General features: G+C 45.5%; 1 protein-coding gene across 4 annotated transcripts in view; it reads left to right on the top strand.

The window, feature by feature from the left end:
• The first annotated feature begins 201 nt into the window (after positions 1-201).
• The window catches only part of ARK2N (arkadia (RNF111) N-terminal like PKA signaling regulator 2N), a 97,766-nt gene continuing 78,534 nt past the window's right edge, over positions 202-19,433 (top strand). Inside the window, exon 1 of one of the 4 annotated variants that reach the window (XM_007974143.3) lies at positions 202-511. The gene's annotated coding sequence lies outside the window, so the exon portion shown is untranslated. Of the gene's footprint in view, positions 512-546; positions 1,127-19,433 lie in introns of those variants that run through there. The other 3 variants (XM_073006343.1, XM_007974142.3, XM_007974144.3) reach the window with 3 other exon arrangements.

The raw sequence follows: 19,433 nt of genomic DNA, 5'->3' as shown, positions 1-19,433 counted from the left end.
TTTATTATTATTATTTTTCTTCTCAAAACACTGCAGTGCTTTGGGTGAGCGCGGGTCCTTGGCCAGATCTTGAGTCGTGAGATGTGTCTTCAGCATCTTCTGCTTCTCCTTGGGAAGCCCTCTACCCGCCAGTTGGCCCGCGCCCTCCTCCCCTTTCTCGGGGTTCGGTCCACCTCCTTTCCCCCACCCTCCCCAGGGCTGACTGCAAATCGGAGGGTGACTGCAGAGGCGGAATTCGGGGCAGAGCGGCGCCTCCCCTGCGGGCCCCGTCCCACCAGCAGGTGGCGGTCGATCTGCAAGGCCTGCAAGGTGCCCGGGCAGAAACTTGAGCAGATGTTGGTGCCGCTGCCTAAGAAGACCTCAGCCGAGTCTCCCCGAGCCCAGCTGAGTCCCCGCGAGTCCAGCTGTCCGCATCCGCGAAAAAGCGAGGAGAGAAGGGCGCGGGCTCTCCGCTGGAGCAACTCAAAGATTCAGACACCGCGAGCTGCTTTCGGAAGGGCTTCAGGAGTGGGTGAGTACCGAGCAGCGCACTTCTGGGAGCGCTGTCCTTTGTTGAAGGCATTGTCCTTGCCTTGCATTGAGTGGCTTTCACACACCCCGGGAAAGTCATTTCTGGAAGGAGACGGTCTCAACAGAAGGAGGGAGCGCGGGAAAGAAGCCCGGGGAGCCGGCGCCTTCACGCCCCGCGGTCTGCAGCGGGAGGAGCGCGGGTTCCATCGCGCCAGATGGCGCTGTCTGGCTTTTCTCGGGCCTCGGGCGCCAGTCTCCAGAGGGCCCCGGCGCAGCAGCCTCTCTAGCCGGCCGACGCAGGCTCTGTGTTTCCGGGCGGAAGTGAGGCGCCGAGCGGAACGGCCTCTGGTGACATTTTCTTGGGGGCGGCGCGGACGACTGAAGGGACTTGGTGGTAGAGGCTGCGGAGGCGGCGAGGTTCACTTTGGTCCCGGCAGGGGCTCTGACCGCGACCCTCTGCTCACCGCCGGCGCTTGTTCCGAGGAGGAGAAGGCGGCGGTGGCCGTCGCGTCCTGAGTCACCGCAGCGGGGAGAGTCCCAGCCGGGGGGTCGGTGCGTGCCCCGACGGGGCGCGCGCGGAGCGAGCGAGGAGGCACGGAGTCGCAGCGGAGCGCAGGTGAGGCGGGAAGGGGCGCAGGGCCGCGGCCTGGCTACTGGTTGAGTTGCGGAGCCCGGGCTGCGTCCCAGGGATGGGTCGGGGCGAGTCGGAGGGCTGCGGGCCGCGGTGAGGGCTCTGCGGCGTCCGGACGCTGGGGTCGTGGCGGGCCCGGCTGGTGGGCGCCGGGAACTCGCAGCCTGGACTGGCGTCTGACGCGGGGCCATCGCACCGCTCCAACCTCCTTGCTCGTCAGCCGCTGGTGACCCTAGCGTCCTCCCGGCCCGGCGGAGTTGGTTACGGCACCCCAATCCCCCAGCCGCTGGGGCCGGGTCGAAGCGAGTCCTTTTCCGTGGGGGTACTAAGGAGAGCCTGGAGGTGCCGCAATCCCCGGGCTGCGGGAGGAAGCGGCTTCACGGCCTTGGAGTTGTCTTCACGCAACTTTCTGGCTCCTAGGCCCGCCTGGGAAGCAGTGGCGGCAACTCGGCCAGCTCCGCGAGCTGGGGGTCTGGCGCCGATACCTGCCCCTGCAGTGGAGAGCTCCAGGGCTGCGGCCGCAGTGGCCTTGGAGGAGGGAGAAAAGGTTTTCTTAGGCTTGGCGCCGCCTGCCTCTCGGCGCTTCCACTACCTTCGGTCGGCAGGCGCCTCCGGTCCGTGGGAGAGAGGTGTCAGTCTCCAAAATTGACCGCTTCTGGGGAGTTCGTCAACTTTATTTCAAAACCAGTGAGGATGTACACTGACGAACCCGGGTTAAAGACTATCGTCTTTACGCAAGCCATTCATTCTCACTTTTAAATTGTCCGCCTCTCCCTCCCCCCCCCGGCCTCCTGCCCGCCCCCCGCCCCCCTCCGTCCCCGGCAGCCCCCATCACAAAATTGATGCTCGCAGATTGAAGTAGATAACATCGGTACGAGCCCTCCCAGATAGATTCTTGAGCAGTTTCGGCCTGGATGGGTTTTTCGTTTTTTGCCTGACCTTTTGCTCTCTGAATCCTCCCACCCTGTAAAATTAAAATCCCACTGATGATACTTCGTCAAGGTTGGACTTTTTAATTACAAATACATCTGCCAATTTTGCTTAGGCTATTATTGTGTAGTATTGGGTACATGCTAACAGTTTGAATCACTCCCTTTCTTCTCTTGGGGTATTTTAAGGATGGAAGCTAGTAACTTTCTAATGTAGTTTTGCTGATCGTGGCAATCTAGATTCCTCCAGTAATCAGAGCATTGCCTTTTGGTTTAACAAACGTGTTTAGAGGCCTGCAATTGATAGTTACTACCTGATGTCCTGAGGAGTCACATCGCATGTTTAGAGGCCTGCAATTGATAGTTACTACCTGATGTCCTGAGGAGTTACATCGCTAACCATTTTATTTATTTATTTATTTATTTATTTGAGACGGAGTCTCGCTCTGTAGCCCAGGCTGGAGTTCCGTGGTGTGATCTCTGCTCACTGCAACCTCCGCCTCCCGGGTCCTGGTTCAAGCAATTATCCTGCCTCAGCCTCCTGAGTAGCTGGGATTACGGGCACGAGCCACGCCCAGCTAATTTTTGTATTTTTAGTAGAGACGGGGTTTCACCACGTTGACCCGGCTGCTCTTGAACTCCTGACCTCGTAATCCGCCCTCCTCGGCTTCCCAAAGTGCTGGAATTACAGGCGTGAGCCACCGCGCCCGGCCTGAATCAGATTTCTTAATGGGAAAAATTTTTTTTCTGACACCTTTTTGGGAAAATTTTTTTTCTGACACCTTTTTGTGAAAAATGGGATGGATTGGACATTGGAGCTGGAAACTTTCCCCATTGTTAGAATAAGTTCACAGTGTAGTTGTTACTTATTCACTTTATATTACTTTAACTTGCATTTATTTGAGAGTAGCTGTCATAATCTTTGTTTTATGGTTATCATGATTAATTCAAAACCCATATAGTAAAGATAAATTCAGCTTTAGGTTCTAATTTAATGCAGTTCCTTTAGAACTGAGGGCTAATGCGTGTCCTTCAAAGGTTTCTTGCTCCTAATGTTAATAGTGACATTGGTACTTTCAGTCTTTTTATTGTATGACTTAGTAAATTCTGTGCGCTTATGTAGTTACTCATTATACAAGAAGTTGTTTTGTTGAGATTCCCAATCTTACGGCTTTTGTTGATACGTGCATGAACAGACTTGATAGATAGGCAGTTTCAGTATTCTTTTTAAAGTTTGGAATTCGTGTACACTAGAGACCCAAACCTTACTTTGGTAAATCATCTTAGATCTTCCTTATTTTCCTGCACGTAACTGAGGATGTGGAAATAACACGTATTCATGTTTACTGAATTGACAATACTTGAGAAAAACCTGTAAAAGGTGAAAAATGTGTGTGTGTGCTTTTTTTTTTTTAAAGACACTCTTACTCTGTCACCCAGGCTGGAGTGCAGCGGCATGATCATAGCTCACTGCAGCCTCAACCTCCCAAGCTCAAGCAATCCTCCCACCTCAGCCTCCCAAGTAGCTGGGACCACAGGCTCATGCTATCACACTCAGCTCATTTTGTAATTTTTTTTGAGACAGAGTTTCACTCTTGTTGCCCAGTCTGGAGTGCAATGGCACTATTACGGCTCACTGCAATCTCCGCCTCCCGGGTTCAAGTAATTCTCCGGCCTCAGCCTACCAATTAGCTGGGATTACAGGCATGTGCCAGCACGCCTGGCTAATTTTGTATTTTTAGTAGAGATGGGATTTCTCCGTGTTGGTCAGGCTGGTCTCGAACTCCTGACCTTAGGCGATCTGCCCACCTCAGCCTCCCAGAGTGCTGGGATTACAGGCGTGAGCCACCATGCCTGGCTAATTTTTAAATTTTTTGTAGAGCTGGAGTCTCTCTATGTTGCCCAGACTTGTCTTGAACTCTTGGGCTCAGGCAGTCCTCCTGCTTTGGCCTCCCAAAGTGTTGGGATTACAGTTGTGAGCAACTGCACCCAGCCTAAATGTTGTATTTTCAATGTGTTCCTTTAAGGAATACTGATTTCGGTATCTTCTATTATTTTAGGAAAGAGTTTGGGACCAAATAAAGTTTCTTGGGTTACTGTAATTCTGTAGGCAAAATGAAATACACGTGATAATTTGAATAAAAAGTTGTGAGACTATAAAAGGGGAGAGCTATATAGAAGGGGGATAGAAAATAGAGTGGATAAAATATTTGTGAGGGGCTGGGTGCAGTGGCTCACACCTCTAATCCCAGCATTTTGGGTGGCTGAGACAGGGGGATCAGTTGAGCTCAGGAGTTTGAGACTAGCCTGGGCAACATAGTGAGAGCCTCTATCTCTCTCTTTCTTTCCTTTTTTTTTTTTTTTTTTTTTTTGATGGAGTCCTGCTCTGTCACCCAGGCTGGAGTGCAGTGGCGCAATCTTGGCTCACTGCAACCTCTGCCTCCTGGGTTCAAAGGATTCTCCCACCTCAGCCTCCCGAGTAGTTAAGACAGGCGCCTGCCACCAGGCCCGACTAATTTTTGTTTTTTCAGTAGAGATGGGGTTTCACCATGTTGGCCAGGTTGGTCTCAAACTCTTGACCTCAAGTGATCGCCTGCCTTGGCCTCCCAAAGTGCTGGAATTACAAGTGTGAGCCACCACGCCCGGCTTTGAGAGCCCATTTCTATAAAAAATAAAAAAACTTAGCTGGGTGGGGTGGTGTGCATCTTTAGTCCCTGCTACTTGTGGGGCTGAGGTGGAAGGATCGCCCAGGAGGTTGAGGCTGCAGTGAGCTGTGACTCTGCCACTGCACTCCAGCCTGGGCAACAAAGTGAGACCTTGTCTCAAAATAATAATTCAGTTATGATAATAATAAAAACCTCTTTATTCTCACAACACTAATTTATTGAGTGTTTACCGTGTGCCAGCAGTGCTGTAGTTGCAGGAACTATAGTGGTGAATAAGACCAACAAGGCCTCCTGGTGCTTAAGGAGCTTAGACGTTTAAACCTGAGGTTTGAGTTGGATTTGAGCATGCCAGGTGAGCGTGCCAGGCTAGGGCAGCCTCACCAAAGTCATGATTGTCAGTGCACTTGAATGGTTAAGTGGGGCCAGTGCCTTGAGTTTTCAAAAGGAATGGGTAGGGCAGATGGAGATAGGGCCAAGTTGCAAAGGTACCTTATTAGTCCGCTAATGGGTTGGGAATTTTCTTCTTTTTGGAGGAAAGAATTCCAGGTAGAATATGAAGAATGTGGCCGGGCGCGGTGGCTCAAGCCTGTAATCCCAGCACTTTGGGAGGCCGAGACGGGTGGATCACGAGGTCAGGAGATCAAGACCATCCTGGCTAACCCGGTGAAACCCCGTCTCTACTAAAAAATACAAAAATCTAGCCGGGCGAGGTGGCGGGCGCCTGTAGTCCCAGCTACTCGGGAGGCTGAGGCAGGAGAATGGTGTGAACCCAGGAGGCGGAGCTTGCAGTGAGCTGAGATCCGGCCACTGCACTCCAGCCTGGGCGACAGAGCGAAACTCTGCCTCAAAAAAAAAAAAAAAAAGAATATGAAGAATGTGATAGGCATTCCTTTTATTTTTATTTATTTATTTATTTTGAGACAGAGTCTCACTGCAGTGCCCAGGCTGGAGTGCAGTGGCACAATCTCTGCTCACTGCAACCTCTACCTCCTGGGTTCAGACGATTCTCCTGCCTCAGCCTCCTGAGTAGTTGGGATTACAGGCATATGCCATCATGCCCGGTTAATTTTTGTATTTTAGTAGAGATAGGGTTTCACTATGTTGGCCAGGCTGGTCTCAAACTCCTGACCTCGGGTGATCCGCCTGCTTCGGCCTCCCAAAGTGCTGAGATTACAGGCGGGAGCTACCATGCGTGGCCCCGACATTCTTTTTTAAAGATTTTTCGGGGGCTGGGTGCAGTGGCTCATGCCTGTAATCCCAGCATGCTGGGAGGCCGAGGCCGGTGGATTGCTTGAGCCCAGGAGACTAGCCTGGGCAACATGGCAAAACCCTGTCTCTACAGAAAAATTAAAAGATTATCTGGGTGTGGTGGCATGCGCCCGTAGTCTCAGCTACTCAGGAGGCTGAAATGGGAGGAGCAATTGAGCCCAGGAGTTGGTGGCTGCAGTGAGTGGTGATCACGCCACTGCGTGAGACTCTTTCTCAAAAAAAAGAACAAAAATATATATTTTTTATTATCCTTAAGTTGAGTGAATATAAATTTTTTTTTGAGATGGCATCTTGCTCTTTCACCCAGGCTGGAGTGCAGTGTCAGGATCTTGGCTTGCCACAACCTCCACCTCCTGGGTTCAAGTGATTCTCCTGCCTCAGCCTCCCGAGTAGCTGGGATTACAGGCGCGTGCCACCACACCCGGCTAATTTTTTATATTTTTGGTAGAGACGAAGTTTCACCCTGTTGGTTAGGCTGGTCTTGAACTCCTGACCTCAAGTGTTCCGCTCACCTTGGCCTCCCAAAGTGCTAGGATTACAGGGGTGAGCCACTGTGCCTGGCCCAGTGAATATAAATTTTATTGGTTTTATTTATTTTGGTTTTGTTTATTTATTTTGATTTCTTGGTCATGAGATTAAAGAAATCTGATATTTTTCTTTAGTTGTCAAATTCCAGTCTTGGTTTTGAGTTTGACTGTTGTCATGATACTTTTCTAAATCCTTTGAGCCTTTATCTTTGCTTGTACCTCCTTTCCTTACTTTTTCAGGACTCTTATGATTCCACTTAAAGAAGCAGTGTTTTCTGCTTCTGTGTGGGCAGCTTCTCTCAGTGGAAGTGGGATTGATGTTCAGTCAGTCAGTTTTCACACTCAGCCTACAGGGCCTTGTAAAAGTAAGGAGCAGGGTGAAACTAAAAAGTATCTTGCTTTTTTAAAGTTATCCTTTTTTTTTTTTTGAGACGGAGTTTCTCTGTTGTTGCCTATGCTGGAGTGCAATGGCGCAATCTCTGCTCACTGCAACCTCCGCCTCCCAGGTTCAAGTGATTCTCCTGCCTCAGCCTCCCTAGTAGCTGGGATTACAGGCATGGGCCACCACACCCGGCTACTTTTGTATTTTTAGTAGAGACGGGGTTTCTCCATGTTGGTCGGGCTGATCTCAAACTCCTGACCTCAGGTGATCCGCCTGCCTCGGCCTCTCAAAATGCTGGGATTACTGGCGTCAGCCACCGCGCCTGGCCTATAGTTCTTTTCTATATTCCTGAACTGCTAGGAGAGGAAACTGTGTGATCTATGTATTATACAGATTTATCAGAACATATTTGTAGCAGCTGATAATAGTAAATGTGATTTTAAAATACTTTAAAGTAGCCAGTATAACTGAGATTTGATAAGTTGTTTGCTTAGTTGTTAGGATTTTTGGCTTTAATTTACAGTGTTTTAAGTTTTGTTTCTGTTCTCTTTCATGTCTATTCAAAATAAGGGACCTCATTCCTCTTTGCTCAGACTCTGCCACCTAATAGGTAAATGGTATAAGTTCCTAAATTATTAACTTTAAGTAAATTTAAAACCTACCTACATGAGTATTTTCTAGTTAAGTGACAATTTAAAGTGGAAATCTATCAGCAGGGACTTAATGCATATGTGGTATTTATACCTGGTTAAATTAAAAACCCATTTACTGAACATTTACGTGCCAGGTGGTAATGGGCACATAAAATAAGCAGTTTGGGGCGGGGCACAGTGGCCCACGCCTGTAATCCCAGCACTTTGGGAGGCCGAGGTAGGCGGATCACCTGAAGTTGGGAGTTCGAGACCAGCCTGACCAACTTGGAGAAACCCCGTCTCTACTAAAAATACAAAATTAGCTGGGCATGGTGATGCATGCCTCTAATCCCAGCTACTCAGGAGGCTGAGGCAGGAGAATCTCTTGAACCTGGGAGACGGTTGCGGTGAGCCAACATCATGCCATTGCACTCCACCCTGGCCAACAAGAGGGAAACTGTCTCAAAAAGAAAAAAAAAAAACAAGCAATCTCTGCCCAGGGAACTCAACTAGTGAACCAGATGATTTCTAAGTTTCCTTCCTGCTCTAAAATGTGAAGAAGAGAAAGTAGATTGTAAGGGAAAAAAGTACTGCATAACAAAACAACTGTAGTATGGAACTGGTGTTTTCTTTTATAAATTCATTTTAAATAAGGTATTAGAAAATAGCATTTTTCTTAGTATCTCTAAGCTTGAAAGGCTGGAAACGTAAATGCCATTTTTTGGGCTGGGCATGGTGACTCACGCCTGTAATCCTAGCACTTTGGGAAGCCAAGGCAGATGGATCATGAGGTCAGGAGTTCGAGACCAGCCTGGCCAACATGATAAAAACCTGTCTCTACTAAAAGTACAAAAATTAACTGGGTGTAGTGGTGCACGCCTGTAATCCCACCTGCTTGGGAGCCTGAGACGGGAAAATTGCTTGAACCTGGGAGGCAGAGGTTGCAGTGAGCCGAGATCATGCCATTGCACTCCAGATCTGGGCGACAGAGCAAGATTGGGAGGTGTCATTTTTTTGTAATGCCTGTTCATTTGTAAAATACATTTTTTCTGTGCTTGTAATTCAAGTCCATGTATTCTGATTGTTGTTCAAAGAGAAACAACATTAAATCTGTATTAAAACTTATTTAGAGCAGCCATTCCTAAGAATGTATATAAACTAGAATTGTGCTTAGGTAGTCTAGAAATTAAGTTTATTTTTATTGATTGATTGATTGATTGAGATGGGGTCTTACTGTGTTGGCCAGGCTGGTCTCCAACTCCTGGGCTCAAGTGATCCTCCCATTTCGACCTTTCATAGTGCTAAGATTATAGATATGAGCCACTATGCCTGGCTGAAGGTAAGTTTTTATTAGCATAGTTAGCATTAGAGAAACAAAATACTGACCAAAGTGACCAGTAGAAGTTATTTTTTCACTGAGTTGACTGGTTTAAAAAAATGACCTTTACGATGATGTCTGGAGTCTGCATTTTGTTAGGTGCCTTATAATTAGAGAAAGGTATTGTCGGAGATAGGAAAGTTGGGTGTGGACTAAAACTTAAGGAAAACAGGATTGTTTTTCTTTCTGTATTAAGAACAAAAACCTCATGTGGTTAAAATTTTAAGCACTATTCTGTCTGCTTTAGTTTTAACCTAGCGTGGAAACATAGCTTATAGCTTATTCTTAAATCAACAATTTATTATCAAAGGTTTCTTACTATTTTTCTCGCTGAAATCAACTAAGCACTTTGCAGTGAGCCTGCGGGTGTGTATAGTGGAGAGAGTTTTGGCAGCTTTTATCTTGGGACCTCAGTTCCTGGCATGTAGTGATCCATCTTTATGTGAATTGTCTTCTGAAGGACATAGAAAATGACTAGGGCAGGAATCTTGGAGAAAATTTAGAACCTTTGTTTTAGGGCCAGGCATGGTAGCTCACATCTGTAATCTCAGCACTTTGGGAGGCAGAGGTGGGAGGACAGCTTGAGCCCAGGAGTCTTAGACCAGCTGGGGCAACAAACTGAGACCCCATCTCTATTAAAAAATTATTTTTACAAATTAAAAGAACCTGTTTTAAATTATTCTTGATTTACACCGATGGTGCTTTTGAGTACTTTAGAAAATCTCTCATTAGCCACAGTGTTTTTTTGTTTTTTGCATTTGGTAACTTCCTTGGCTTCTTTCTTGATGCTAGTTTATTCACAGCCCTGGTGCAGGTCCAGGTGCATGCCAGAAGTAGTAATATCTGCAATATGAAGTGATTTGAGCAGCCATTATCACTCTTGGCCTATTTATAGAGCTTATATCAGTGGAGAAAAGGTTGGCTGGCAAGCAAGCAAAGCTGATCTCTGGTGGTTGCAATCTCACAATTTATATTTTAAGTTCTGGGTAGGCCAAAATTCAGCACATTATGGACAGATCCATTCAGCTGTATTAATATTGGTGTTCCCTTTCTCTACTCTAACTTTTTAGAACTCCAGTTTCCCAGTCAGCTTCACTGTTAAAGGAAAGAAAACTGAAAAACTTATCACACTAAAAAGGAATAATTCCTTAATGTCATATGATAGTGTTCAGATTTTTCTGTTATCTCATAAATGTGTCAGATTAAGAGCCAGATAAGTTCTCTGCATTGTTTTGTAATCTGTAGGTTCGCCCTCCATTTCTTTTCCCTAGCAAATTATTAGTTACAAAAGAAGTTTTCCCAGTCTGGATTTAGCAGTTACGTTCCTCTGGATTCCTGTGGTGGTGGTGGTAAACGTTTTTCTCTGACCCCTGGGTTTCTTGTTAATTGGTATTAGATTTAGAAGCTTGATCAGATTGTTTCTGTAATATGTATTCTCTCTCTTGCTTCTTTTGCAGGGGATGAAGGGGAATACTTTATAGATGGTACTTGCATCTGTAGGTGCATAATACTTGGTTCCTTGTGATGTTAGTAGCTGTTGGCGATCATTGCCCAGTTCTGTTAATTAATTACTCGTAATTCCTCACTCTGAATGGGGCATCCTCTCATCATACCCAGCTTGAGTCTTTTATGCTTGTTTATAGCTTCTTCAAACTTTTCTTTCTTTTGAGGATTAAGGGAAGGGATAAGTTGCTGTGGAGAAAAGGGCTCTTTCTATTATATTGTATTTCTGTAAGTGTTTTTTATTTTAGTCCTAATCTTTGGTTCTTGCACTGTCTACATTGTCTATGCTGCAACTTCTTGGTGGGAAAACTGACTCGAAATCCCAGCAAATAATTGAAAGAAGTCCTTCAAAACCAAATTAAAAAAAAATTTTTTTCTGAGACGGAGTCTTGCTCTGTCACCCAGGCTGGAGTGCAGTGGCACGATCTCAGCTGACTGCAACTTCCGCCTCCCGGGTTCAAGCGATTCTCCTGCCTCAGCCTCCTGAGTAGCTGGGATTACAGATGTGTGCCACCACGCCTGGTTAGTTTTTGTATTTTATTTTTGAGACGGAGCCTCGCACTGTCACCCGGGATGCTGTGCATTGGCATGATCTTGGCTACTTGCAACCTCTGCCTCCTGGGTTCAAGCGATTCTTCTGCCTCAGCCTCCTGAGTAGCTAGGATTACAGGTGCCCACCACCATGCCCAGCTAATGTTTTTTGTATTTTTAGTAGAGACGGAGTTTCACCATGTTGGCCAGGCTGGTCTTGAACTCCTGACCTCGTGATCTGCCTGCTTTGGCCTCTCAAAGTCCTGGGATTACAGGCGTAAGCCACTGCATCCAGCAATTTTTGTATTTTTAATAGAGACGGGGTTTCAGCATATTGGCCAGGCTGGTCTCGAATTCCTGACCTTGTGATCTGCCTGCCTCGGCCTCCCAAAGTGCTGGGATGACAGGCATGAGCTACCATGCCTGGCCTCAAAAACCAAAATTTATGGCCAGGGGTTGTGGCTCACACCTGTCATCTCAGCGCTTTGGGAGGCCAAGGTGGGCAGATGGCTTAAACACAGGAGTTTGAGACCAGCCTGGGCAACATGGTGAAACTCCATCTCTCCTAAGAATACACAAATTAACTGGGTGTGGTGGCATGCGGCTGTAGTCCCAGCTACTCAGGAGGCTGAGGTGGGAGAATCACCTGAGCCTAGGAAGGTGAGGCTGCAGTGATCTGTGATTGTGGCACTACACTCCAGCCTGAGTGATGGAAGTGAGACCCTGTCATAACAACAACAATAACAACAACAACAACAACAACAACAAAAGATTTAGGAAGATTAGTATTATGAATGCAATGGAGTCTCTTCCTAGAATTAATTGTGTGAGGCGAGGGGCCTTTATTTGAATTTTAGTAAGATACTGCTTTCTACCTCATTTTGTGGTTATGTAGCTAAAGATATTTAGTTTCACAGTGCCTCATTCTTGCATATTTATGTATAGACACAATCACTTTATATACAGTATTCTGAATGTAAGGAAACAGCTTTTTTAGGCTATTAGCAGTTGAGTCAGTTTTTGTCTTAGGTTTTATGTAGAAAGAGAAAAGGGAAGTTACTCTGTGAGAAATGTTGATTCTATGTAATGAAATATATTTTCATGTACAAATGAATAGTACTTTTAAGCAAACAAGTTGTTTTCATTAGTGGTCTTGGTTTAAAAGATTGAGTTCATCAATTCAACAAATATTTGTCAGATATAGATTATGTGTTAGGAACTGTGAGTGAACTGATGCTGAGCATGATCCCTGTTTTCATGGGAGATTGCAGCATAGAGGGCTGAGGGGGTAAGTAAAAATATTTACGCATGTAATTTGTTTCTTTTCAATTGTGTTTTTCATAGTGTGCTGTTTATTATTCTCCTCCCTCATGTATAAAGTTAACTCTTAATTTCTTGGGCTTAAATTTCCTCTGATTGCTCCGTGTGTGTGCGTGTGCCACAGTCAGAAAAATCAGGTAATAATTGTTAGGTGTTAATTTTCTTGGATGATTACTAGTATTGTGATTGTCTTCCACCATTGTCACAGCACTCTACTGTGCTAGCCAACTTGTCTAACTGAAATAACTTTTAAGTCTTTTTGTGACAATTGCTAAAGCCAGCAGGAAATAGGCACACAATACTGTTTGAAAGCCCTGCTTCATTCTAGTTTTATCTTCATGCGTTGCAATTTGTCTCTTGTTGTCCAGTCTGCGTATTCCCTATCCTCAATTCTTGTTTTTATTTAAAAAACCAGACAAGGCCAGGTGTGGTGCCTCATGCCTGTAATCCCAGTACTTTGTGAGGCCTAGGCGGGCAGATCACTTGAGGTCAGGAGTTGGAGACCAGCCTGGCCAACATGGTGAAACCCCAACTCTACTAAAAATACAAAAATTAGCTGGGCGTGCTGGCATACACCGGTAATCTCAACTACCCAGGAGACTGAGGAAGGAGAATCGCTTGAACCCAGGAGGCGAAGGTTGCTGTGAGCTGAGATCGTGCCACTGCACTGCATGCAGCCTGGGCGGCCAAGTGAGACCCTGTCTCAAAGAATAAAAATAAAAAAACAGGCAAAACTTCGAAAATACCAAAAGTTGGGCAAGTTGGGCATTTTGGACAGGGAGGGGGGCATTTTTAAGTGTTTAGGTGTAGAGTAGGCAAACTTTCACAAAGAGCTAAGAGAGTGTTTTTATTTTATTATTTTTATTGATTTTAATTTTTTTTTTCTTTTTTGAGATGGAGTCTTGCTTTGTTGCCCAAGCTGGAGTATAGTGGCACAATCTTGGCTCACTGCAACCTCCACCTCCTGGGTTCAAGCAATTCTCCTGCCTCAGCCTCCTGAGTAGCTGAGATTACAGGTACATGCCACCACACCTGGATAATTTTTGTATTTTTAGTAGACACGGGGTTTCACCATGCTGGTCAGGCTGGTCTCGAACTCCCGATCTCAGGTGATTCTCCCACCTTGGCCTCCCAAAGTGCTGGGATTATAGGTGTGAGCCTCTGCGCCTGGCCAGTAACTGTCTTAAAGGCAGAAATTTCTATTTTCTTGGAGTTAACTATGTTCTTGTTGGTGGTCTCTTGACTTCGGTTTATTTAAAGTTTCATTCATATGAGAAGTGCCCAGTTTCCTTGATTTTTGGTGCCAGGATGGTACATAATTTTTGAATAATAGATTCAGTAATAAACATACATGGTTTAATATTTAAACTGTAAGCCAGCTGACAGTTTTTGGATTTTCAAGCTAAGCCTATTAAAAAATAACTTAAAAAATTTCTTTAGACTAAACTGCTGTGAGACTAAACTGTAACTCCCTTGCTAAGTAACTCCCTCCCTTGCTTAATAACTGCCTCTCCCCTCCCTGTATGGCATAGTTTTTCTTTTATTGATTAACCATTTGGCATGCATTGAGCATAATTTTAAGTAAGCACAGTATGGAAATACACTATGTATTTTTCTTGAGATATAATACTGAAGATAATAAAGGAATAGTGGTTGTGTGGTTTCTGTAAAATAACACAGTGGATGTTTTGTTTTTAGGGAAAGTGATCAAATCAGCAGCCCTTAAATTTTATATGAAGTAGCTTAGTATTTGTGATGGAAACATTAGTAGTTTATACTAATTAAGCTATAGATCTAAGCAAGGATATAATATACTGATTGCATTTCATGTGCCTGTGGTTTTTTTTTTTTTTTGAGACAGAGTCTCACTCTGTTGCTTAGACTGGAGTGCAGTGGTGCAATCTTGGCTCTCTGCAACCTTTGCCTCCCAGGTTCAAGCGATTCTTCCACCTTAGCCTACTGAATAGCTGGGACTACAGGCATGCGCCACCATGCCCAGCTAATTTTTGTATTTGTAGTAGAGATGGGGGTTTCACTATATTGGCCAGGCTGGTCTTAAACTCCTGACCTCGTGATCTAGCTGCCTTGGCCTCCCAAAGTGCTGGGATTACAGGTGTGAGCCACTGTGCCCAGCTACGGGCCTGCTTTTTTGAAAAAATAATTCATTTGTAAGCCTAGTATTATTATGCCTATTCGAAGGGCACATATTATTTTTATGATGCCTTGGCAGGTAACGTCAGGCAGAAGTAATTGAGGTAAAGAGTAACTGTCCACTTGTGCAGATTTTGTCCTTTAAAATCATATATATTTGAGATGGGGTTTCGTTCTTTTTGCCCAGGTTGGAGTGCAATGGTGCGATCTTGGCTTACTGCGACTTCTGCCTCCCCGGTTCAAGTGATTCTCCTGTCTCAGCCTCCTGAGCAGCCGGGATTACAAGTGCCTGCCACTGCGCCCGGCCAAGTTTTGTTTTTTTTTTGTTTTTTTTTGTTTTTTTTTTTTTTTTTTTTTGAGACGGAGTCTTGCTCTGTAGCCCGGGCTGGAGTGCAGTGGCCGGATCTCAGCTCACTGCAAGCTCCGCCTCCCGGGTTTACGCCATTCTCCTGCCTCAGCCTCCGGAGTAGCTGGGACTACAGGCGCCCGCCACCTCGCCCGGCTAGTTTTTTGTATTTTTAGTAGAGACGGGGTTTCACCGTGTTAGCCAGGATGGTCTCGATCTCCTGACCTCGTGATCCGCCCGTCTCGGCCTCCCAAAGTGCTGGGGTTACAGGCTTGAGCCACCGCGCCCGGCCTAAGTTTTGTTTTTTTAATAGAGATGAGGCTTCACTGTGTTGGCCAGGTTGGTCTCGGAACTCCTGCCTGCAGGTGATCCACCTGCATCGGCCTCCCAAAGTGCTGGGATTACAGGCGTGAGCCCCCGCGCCCGGCCACAATCATATATATATATATATATGTGTATGTATAGTTTTTTTGAGACAGAGTCTTGCTCTGTCACCCGGGCTGGAGTGCACTGGTGTCATCTCAGCTCAATGTAACCTCCTTCTCCCAGGTTTGAGCGATTCTCCTGCCTCAGCCTCTTGAGTAGCTGGGGCTACAGGCGCCTGCCAACCATGCCCAGCTCATTTTTTGTAGTTTTAATAGAGACGGGGTTTCACCACGGTAGCCAGAATGGTCTTGATCTCCTGACCTCATGATCTGCCCGCCTTGGCCTCCCAAAGTGTTGGGATTATAGGCATGAGCCACCATACCCCAGCCCCTAAAATCTTTTTTTTTTTTGAGACGAAGTCTCACTCTCGTTGCCTAGGCTGGAGCGCAGTGGTGTGATCTTGGCTCACTCCAACCTCCTCTTCCTGGGTTCAAGTGATTCTCCTGCCTCAGGCTCCTGAGTAGTTGACATTACAGGTGTGCGCCACCACTCCTGGCTAACTTTTGTATTTGTAGTAGAGGCTGGGTTTCACCATGTTGGTCAGGCTGGTCTCGAACTCTTGACCTTAGGTGATCCCCCTGCCTCAGCCTCCCAACGTGCTGGGATTACAGGTGTGAGCCACCATGCCCAGCCTAAAATCATATTTTTTAAATAAAAAAATATATATATTTTGAGACAGGATCTCACTCTGTTGCCCAGGCTTGGGTGCGGTGGTATAATCATGGCTCCGTGCAGCATCGACCTCCCTGGCTCAGGTGATCCTCCTGTCTCAGCCTTCTGAGTAGCTGAGACTACAGGCATTGCACCATGAGGCCCAGCTTGTTTTTCTTTTTTCTTTTTTTTTTTTTTTGAGACGGAGTCTCACCCTATCGCCCAGGCTTGAGTACAGTGGTACCATCTCGGCTCACTGCAACCTCTGCCTCCCAGGTTCAAGTGATTCTCCTGTCTCAGCCTCCCAAGTAGCTGGGACTACAGGCGCACACCATCACGCTTGGCTAGTTTATTGTATTTTTAGTTGAGATGGGGTTTCACCATGTTGGCTGCCTGACCTCGAACTCCTGACCTCATGATCCTCCCGCCTCGGCCTCCCAAAGTGCTGGGATTACAGGCATGAGCCACCATGCTTGGCGGCCCAGCTTATTTTTCTTATTTTTAGTAGGGACGAGGTCTCACTATGTTGCCTAGGCTGGTCTCGAACACCTGAGCTCAAGCAATCCTCCTACCTTGACCTCCCAAAGTGCTGGAGATTACAGGTGTGAGCCACCATGCCTGGCAAAAATTCTAAATGGTTGGGGAATTATTAACGTAGAAATACAAGATTTTGAAATGTCAACTTACCTTTTAAGAAATCAAAATGGTAGCTGGGCACAGTGGTTCATGCCTGTAGTTCTAGCACTTTGGGAGGCTGAGGCAGGGGGATCACTTGAGCCCAGGAATTCAAGATCCTGAGTCAGAAAAGATCTTGGTATGTTGAAAGATCTGGAGCCTAATGAGGGCAAATGATGCTTATGATGATATTTGAGTGACACGTATCTGGGCTTTAAAAAAAAATCAAAGTTGACTGGGTGCGGGGTGGCTCATGCCTGTAATCCCAGCACTTTGGGAGGCTGAGGCGGGTGGATCACCTGAGGTCAGGAGTTCGAGACCAGCCTGGACTAAATGGTGAAGCCCCGTCACTATTAAAAATCTAAAAATTAGCCAGGTGTGGTGGCTGGTGCCTCTAATCCCAGCTACTCAGGAAGCTGAGGCAGGAGAATCACCACAACCTGGGAGGCGGAGGTTGCCGTGAGCCAAGATCACGCCACTGCACTCCAGCCTGGGTAACAGAGCAAGAATCTGTCTCAAAAAAAAAAAAAAAAAATCAAAGTTTATTCTAATTGGAAGGAAATGTGTAGGGAAAGTATAGGTCAAGGCAAGGAGCTGTCTTGTTCCCCTTCTTAAGTGTGAAATGTAGATGTGCTTTTATTTACACAAAAGGTGTATTCTTGTATATTTGTGGGTAGCCAAATTCTAAATAGCAACCTTCAAATACATTGAGAAACTTACTTTAAAGGAGTCTGTATTAAAACATTTTTAAAAAAATATTTATTTAAAGAGATGGGGTCTCATTATGTTACCCAGGCTGGCCTTAAATTTCTTGGGCTCAAGTGGTCCTCTGCCTTAACCTCCGGAAAAGTTCGTACTGCAGGCACATGCTATGGTGCCCAGATAAAACCTTATCTTTGACCAGGTGTGGTGGCTCATGTCTGTAATCCCTGCAATTTACAAGACCAGGGTGGGTAGATTGCTTAGTCCAGGAGTTTGATACCAGCCTGGGCAACATAGTGAAATCCCTATTTCTATAAAAAATTAGTGGGGCTTGGTGGCGTGTGCCTGTAGTCCCAGCTACTTGGGACGCTAAGGTGGGCGGGTCACTTGAGTCTTAGGGTTTGACGGAGCATTGAGTGATGGTCATGCCCCTGCCCTCTAGCCTGGGTGACAGAGTGAGATACTGTCTCAAAAAAAAAAAAAAGAAGAAAACCTTATATTTTAAATGTGTATAACCTAATTTATCTTTTGTAATGATACAGACATTCAGAACTTTCATGTTTGGTTGAAGAAGGCTACTTGTGTAGCAGGATCTAGTTTTATCGTAAGAGGCAGGTTGGAAATTCAGAAACTCTTCTAAATATATCTATCTAAAGATATCTTGGCCATTGACCTACATATTCTTTTCTTAGGAATCAGGATTATGCATTTTAGGTTAGCTATGAGCAATAATTAATGAAAATAATTAAAATGTTCTGAAAACCTAAATAGAATTTTTTAGAGATAGTTGTCAATATGGAAAGGCCATTTATCCTGTGTAGTGTTTTTAAATTACAGCTTTTCAGGCTGGGGGCAGTGGCTCACACTTGTAATCCTACACTTTGGGAGGCCGAGGAGGGTGGATCACCTGAGGTTGGGGGGTTCAAGACCAGCCTGACCAACGTGGAGAAATGCCGTCTCTACTAAAAACACAAAAATTAGCCGGGCATGGTGGCTCATGCCCGTAATCCCAGCTACTCTGGAGGCTGAGGCAGGAGAATCGCTTGAACCCTGGAGGCAGAGGTTGCGGTGAGCTGAGATCGCACCATTGCACTCCAGCCTGGGCAACAAGAGCGAAACTATCTCAAAAAAAAAAAAACCTACAAATATGCAGTAAAACATTCATCATTTAAAAACACTCATTAGTGTCTAGAACATTCTTTGGATGGGTTTTTGAAATGAAATTACGTCTTTTAAAAAAAAATTCTTTGAACTTTGAAAACATTGAGATCTCAGCTAATTCGTGGTAAGATTATGCTGTGTCTTAAATTTACCAGCAGCCCCAGTGACACCCCTGTAGTGCAGCGTGGAGGCACTAGTTTTAATGCTAAGAAGCAAAGGCCAAGGTAGTACAGATTGCTCCCATATTGCCTTTTCCAAGTCTGTATGTAGACCCATTAGCTGCACTGGTTTTCTGTATGCTATGACCCTAGCTACTATGAAAGATGTTTTTGCAGAAGATGGCTGTAATGTGTGTTTATGCATCATCTGTGTTTTTTTAAAAGCAAAAATGAGATTTAATAGATTCATTTAACTGGGATAAATCCAGTGTGCAACTGGTCTCTGGCCCAGTTGGATCCAGGGCTCATTTGATATTATCTCGGCACTGTTTTTCTCTCTTTGTGTACTGGCTCTGTGTACTACTTTTGGTCTTTATTTTCAGCCAGGCTTTCCTCTCATGAGGGCAGAGTTGGCCCCCAGTAGCTCTCAACTAGCTCATTTCCTCAGTATTGAGAAAAAAAATTAATAGACTTTATTTTTTAGGTCAGTTTTAGGTTTGCAGAAAAATTTAACAAAAAGTACAGAGGGTCCTCAACCCATTTTGTCCTGTTGTTAACATATTGCATTAGTCTGGCATATTTGTTACAACTGACAAGCTAATATTGATACATTATTATTTGTCATTAATTTAATTTAATTTTTTTTTTTTTTTTTGGTAGAGATGGAGTCTCTACAAAACTTCATCTTGCATTGCCCAAGACTTCATCTTGCCACCATGCCTGGCCTGATACATTATTAAAGTTCATAGTTTACATTAGGGTTCACTCTTTTTGTATTGATTAACACAGGGATTCTATGTTGAATAAAACTAAGTAACAGTTCCAGTCTGGCCAACATGGTGAAACTGGGCATGGTGGCACGTTCCTGTAGTCCCAGCTACTTGG

This window comes from Chlorocebus sabaeus, chromosome 18 (genome assembly GCF_047675955.1).
Source record: "Chlorocebus sabaeus isolate Y175 chromosome 18, mChlSab1.0.hap1, whole genome shotgun sequence".
Classification (NCBI taxonomy): domain Eukaryota; kingdom Metazoa; phylum Chordata; class Mammalia; order Primates; family Cercopithecidae; genus Chlorocebus; species Chlorocebus sabaeus.
Note: the sequence above shows the minus strand (reverse complement) of the source record. Positions and strands in the feature narration are given on the sequence as shown.